Source organism: Hippocampus comes, unplaced genomic scaffold, assembly GCF_001891065.2.
Source record: "Hippocampus comes isolate QL1 unplaced genomic scaffold, H_comes_QL1_v1.1 scaffold90, whole genome shotgun sequence".
Lineage (NCBI taxonomy): Eukaryota > Metazoa > Chordata > Actinopteri > Syngnathiformes > Syngnathidae > Hippocampus > Hippocampus comes.
The window spans coordinates 32,290-37,939 of record NW_017804912.1 but is presented as its reverse complement, the minus strand read 5'-3'; the positions used below and the strand labels follow the sequence as shown (position 1 = coordinate 37,939).

General features: G+C 45.8%; 1 long non-coding RNA gene across 1 annotated transcript; it reads left to right on the top strand.

The window, feature by feature from the left end:
• Positions 1 to 2,278: 2,278 nt before the first annotated feature.
• Positions 2,279 to 5,249, top strand: LOC109525273 (uncharacterized). Its single transcript, XR_002170110.1, has 2 exons — positions 2,279 to 4,625; positions 5,108 to 5,249. It is a non-coding gene; the product is annotated as an uncharacterized LOC109525273 (long non-coding RNA).
• Positions 5,250 to 5,650: the final 401 nt, after the last annotated feature.

The following is a 5,650-nucleotide window of genomic DNA, read 5'->3' as shown; positions in this document are numbered from 1 at the left end:
CTGCAAAATCGAATACGTCACAATTGGAAAAAAAATAATCATCTTTCGACTGGGGATGAAGACGAGGAAGCCATTTAGTAGACATTTGATTGGGCCTGCCTCGACAATGCGTACGCCGCGTTTGCTATTTCCCAGCCACCTTGAACACATCATCAGGAGACTTTCCTGATTGACCTGCCAATTCAATCACGTACAGAGTAAATGTTACTGATGAACTGACAAGTCGATTGACAAACCGACGAGCTGACTGGCGACGAGCGTTGAGCCGTTCGGAAAAACGGCCAGACAGCAAGCGAAGAGGATGGCGATGGAGTGTTTTGATTTTTATTTTCTTTTTTCCCTCCCCCGCCCACTGGTTGCGCCGTTAGTCACCGTGACGACTTTGCCCTCTCCGACTGCGGCGGACATCTTTTATCCCCCTCCGTCTCCGCTCCCGTCTCATCCATCATGGCGGCCGGCCAGCTTGCAAAATGAACGGCTGCGGGTGAATCAAAGTTTTCCGACAGGGGATCACATTTGTACATAAAACATCATCCCTCACATGGAAAGTGTCTCTCTTTTTTTTTTTTTTTCATCTGTCAAAGGAGATGCCGTGCGGATGCCCGCTCACATCCATTCCAGACCCTCATTCTTGGAATACAGTCAACTCTCACTCAAGAAAAATAGGCAGACAGCCGCAAAAGAACTGCCTTCGCTGGTCTATAGCTTTAGTTATGCTCTAAAGCAAAATTTGCAAGTGGAAATTTGCAAATCAGGTTTGCAAGCGTTTGGGGCGGCAAGAGGGAAAGAAGAGAGTGAAGGAGCGAGTGGGCGTGAGGCAGCAGATTGAAGCCACGCACACACGCCAACTCGTCTTATAATTAAAAGGCGCCAGCTGCCAAGTCGTCAGCGACTGGCGCCGCGTCCCAATCCGGTCCTTCATCTTCCCCGAGTGCTTCCTTCTTCCTGATCGCGCTCACCTCAGGAATCATAAGCATCCGTGATAGGATGAACGGAATGATCTGCCTGACGATTGGCAGATATGAACTGGGTGGGTGTCGATAACAATGGGGTGTTATGACCTGGACGGGTATGAGCTTCATGGATAAAAATGTTCTGCTTCGGAAGTGGATGGGCAGAATGTGAGCGAGTATGAATTTGGTGGGTATGCACTGGGCAGGTATGAAATGGACCAAACCAAAAACGCTAGCAAAAGGCAAAGAACGAGAAAATGAAAACTGCTTGTCACCTCAAAGGACAAGAGACCTCAAAATCTGATGTTGACAAACCGAGAATACACAACAAGAGATACTCACAAGAAAAGTACGATGATTTAACGTGGCGGAAAGCTATGTGGCAAGATGTCAAGAACTCCTAGAAAATTAAGCACTTGGAGACAAAGTCGTGAGCAAGACTAAAAATCTGACAGCCGGGTGTTGGCTGGGTTTATAAAGGCAGCTGGATAACGAGGCAGTTTAGTGACAGGTGCGGCTCTGGAGGGGAACGCCCTCCACTCCTGCCAGACACTGAAAAAACAAATAGGACAGGATCATGACAAATTTGGACCTTTGGTCCCCACAGTGGCAGGAGGGTATGACGTGTGTGGATAGTTTGCATTTGGATTTTGCGTTTTTTTCATGTAAATAAGAAATTGGGTGAGATTTAATACTTTTTGGGCATTTACTTCTTCTTCTGCTACCCAAACATTGGTCTTTTTTGTGGTCATACATGAACTTGGGTATGAAGCGGATGTAAAAAGAGCAGGGAGCCCCACGGATGGGACAGATGTTGGCGGCAGTGTTCAGGGCCAACAGGATCTATTTATACTCTCTGCTGTGGCCGAGTGGAAGAATGCACTCAAGTTAAAAGATTGATTAACAAACGCTGAGTGGATCCCAGGGTGAAGTTGTTCACGTCAAAGTGACACAAATGACAAATGACGGCAGCTGTGGCATTAAAGGTGCTGCCGCTGACTGGCGAAGGGGCAGCGTCTATGGCCTGAAGGTGGGGCTAGTGAACACATCACACACAATCGCCAAAAACTGAAATTTGTCAACGTGCATCTCTTCTGGTTGAGGTTTTGCATCGCAGAGAGGAAAAAAACCCCAAAAAACAACATACACCTTTGTGCTAATACTCCCTTGTGCACATGGCAATGAGAGCGCTACTGCCACCTACTGTAGTGGATGTGAAAATTCATTTTATTCTCATACAGCAGAAAAAAAGCATATGCCCTGGGGTCACATTGGGGGCAGGCCGCCCAACTATTTGGGAAGGACTGTTGTAACAATGGCAAAGTTCGATTGAAATCACTCTATTCCATTCAAAAATATAACTTATTTTTTCTCTCAGATGACATTATGCTCGGAAAATAGAGGACTCATAATTTTACAAGCTAGCCAAATGAATTGGAATTTTTTTCGTTAAGGGTCCGACCATGTAATGGTGGTCATGAAAACATTCCGTTGGAAGGCGATGTCACTTTGCTTGTCGAGCATTTGGAGTGACAGCAGCAGAGTGACACGTTGTGAAGTCGACATGAAAAGCTGCTTTGTGCTTTTTGATGCCGCTCGACAGCTTCCACTTTCATATGCTAATGATGAGCCGAAATGACTCACTGCAAGGACGCGGAGAGAAAAAGAAAAAAAAAAAATTCAGTCGAGGAACAGGGAAAAAAAAAAAAAATAATCGCATTTGAATTAGAAATAGATAATAATGTAAGCTGCATCATTGAGTCAGCAGGAACTCCACGAAGGCTTTATATTTGGACTCCAATTAAAATCCTGCAATTAAGTGCTGCAATTTGCTGGCGGCCGGTTGTGGGTGTACCCCCGCCGACTGCCTGATGGCAGCTGGGATTGGCTCCTGCACGCCTGCGACTCTCGTGCGGTAAAGCAGTTTGGATAATGGAATAGATATTAAGTGCTAATTTTCTTTGAGGTGCGAGCGTGGTCACGGGAACACATTCAACTCGGATCTCGAGCGGGGGTGGCGGGGGCAGAAAAAAATACATGGGCCGTGACTTCTGGATTTTGTCTTGCAAAATATGTAGATGCTCAATTAATATGATACATAAAATGATAGAAAGAGAAAAATGTGCATACTTTTGTCCCCAAAAAATCTAATCGAAGGAAAATAAAGTCAATTTTTTCCCAGATAAAAACTCCCATTTTTGCAAGAAAAAAAAAATTTAATTGTCTAAACGCAAGCTATATTTTGGAAAAAAAAATCATTTGCAAATGCATTGAGTACAAAACGGCGTTCAAAGGAGCTCAGCAGGCAAGTCAACGAATGACTGTTAATTCCGTTTAGCATCATTTTTTTTTTTTTTCCCCTCCCAGAGGGCGGCAAAGATCAAACATGCTTGTGTCATCGACATGACACTTCAAAGCGGCAAATAATCACGCGCGTCGCGACTCTTACAAGTCCGCGTGTGCGGGCGCACGTGTGTGCTTTGCCTCCTCCAATATTTGCGTGGCGACGCAACAGCGAGCCGGCAGGCCGACGGAAGCTCAAACATCCTTCTGCCGTCAAGAAGCACGCCAACTGAGCTCACGTGCAGCTTTTCGACTCACTTCAAAGTGCACGCACACGCACGCGCACACGCACAAGCACAGATAGCATGTTCAGGCAACGCTTTGATTTTGCCAGTTTTCCTGGGTCCTGTGTGAAAGGTACCACACGAATCGCTTGCTCGTCCTCACCACTGCAATGGCAAATGGATTTTGGCCTGTTTTACGGCTGCTTCCCCCACCACCCACTCGCCTCAGATTTTTGTGAATTTTGCGCATATGAAGCATTTTTATGAAGTGACGCACAACCGATTGGTTGTATAGTTGTTGGGTGGTAGTTGTATACAGTGTTTTCTTTTTTTAGGTGGGTAATTGTGCAATTGGTAAAATGGTTCGTTGGTTGTGTCGTTAGTTGTGTTGTTTTTTTTAAATGGTTTGCACGGGTGCATTGTTGTTGGTGGGTTTTGTAAGTTGTGGTAACTAAGTTGGGTAATTTGGGTAGTTGGCTCGTGTTTGGGTGTGTGAGTGGTCAGCTGTGTGGTTGGGTAATTCGTTGATGTCGTGGGTGCGTTGACAGATCGTTTAATTGGTGAAACGGCTCGTTGGTAAGTTCCACACGCACGGCCAACTGCACCCTGCCTCATTTGCATACTTCATGCTTTTTATAGACAATCGCACCTTCAAGTGAGCCTGTCGCATGCGCTTTCCCAATTCCCCGCGGCGGTTTCATGGCGAGAGGCGCGGGATGGCGTGGATGAGAAGGAAAGCCGAGCTGTCGGCAGTAATTGATGCGTTTTGAGGATCGTCCGCCGCACTCGATCCCGCGGGGGATGCCAAAAGCCAGGCAGCGACGCAGGGGCGCTAAATAACAGGACGCACCGCTACAGGCATTTCTGTCTTGACTCTTTCATCAGCAGAGATGACGTCACTTTGTACAATTCAACTCAGAGTGGAACATAAACAGGACAGACAGAATGTGTGGATGCCCATTTGTTTATTACCGGCAGAAGTGTCGCATTTTCATGCAGAATTTTTCATTGGAATAAAAGCACGTGTGACGAGAGGGCAAGTCGGGGCAGCGTTTTGACTTTCTGGACCTGAATTTGCCAAATCTGCAATTTTGTTAGCTCTTGCGTTTGCCAGACAGTGTGGTTATGACTAGGCAGTTATAGTTAGTTAGTTGGCCGGTTGGTTCATCTCCAGGTGGAACGTTTTGTGAGTAGACCAGTAGGACCGTGGATTGGCGAAATGACAAGTTCGTTGGAATCTGTTTTTTTTGCTGGTTAGTCGAGTGGTTATTCGGGTCATTGTAAGTTGGTTGGTTCGTGAGTTGGATAACTGACTGGATGGTTGGGTTAGCTGATAGGCATTTCGGTTAGCTTGCTGGTCTGGATCGTTAGTTTGTTGGCTGATCTATTGGCAAGTTAGGAGGATGTTTTGGGATTGTTGGTTTATTCGTTGACAGGCTAATTTGTTTAGTTGCTAGGTTGCCTAGATGATTTTCTGGGCTATTGGGTTAGTTATCAGGCCTTATGTTTAGTTAGGTTGTTGGTTGGCTTCCCGGTTACTTGGCTGTTTGGTCGACTGGCTGTTTTGTTGGTTGATGAATTGGTCAGTTAGTTGGGTGATCCACTGGTTAGTTGGCTACTTCGGTGGCTCATTCATTGACTGGATAAATAAGTAAAATGTTTCTTGCGAGGAATTCTTTGAAATACTACAAATGCAATACTGGTAAGAATTCATGAGAGCTAAAAAAAACAATCTCATTATCCCCGTCTTATCACCTCCACTATGTGAACATGTTTTTTTTTTCTTGTCTAACAGCCCGCATGTTGCCTTATGGCGACCTGCCGATTAAAACTTTAAGACCGGTAACGCGGCTTTTTCCACTGAGTGACAGTCATTTTGAAACGGGGGGATTCAGTATGCGGGTTGCCAAGGCGACGCGCTCCAAGTGAGAATTAATTAAAGAGAAACTGTGTTGTCAAACTTTCTCAGCGACTAAATTTAGGCTGCAAAGGGGCTCATATGCGAACGTCTGAAGGGTTTCATATTTTCAGGAGCACGCTACCTGGAAGTTTCATTCGTTACCGTGGAGACCAGTGGTGGTGTTCAATGGACGGGAAAGGACGTGTGTGTGTGTGTGTGTGTGTGTGTGT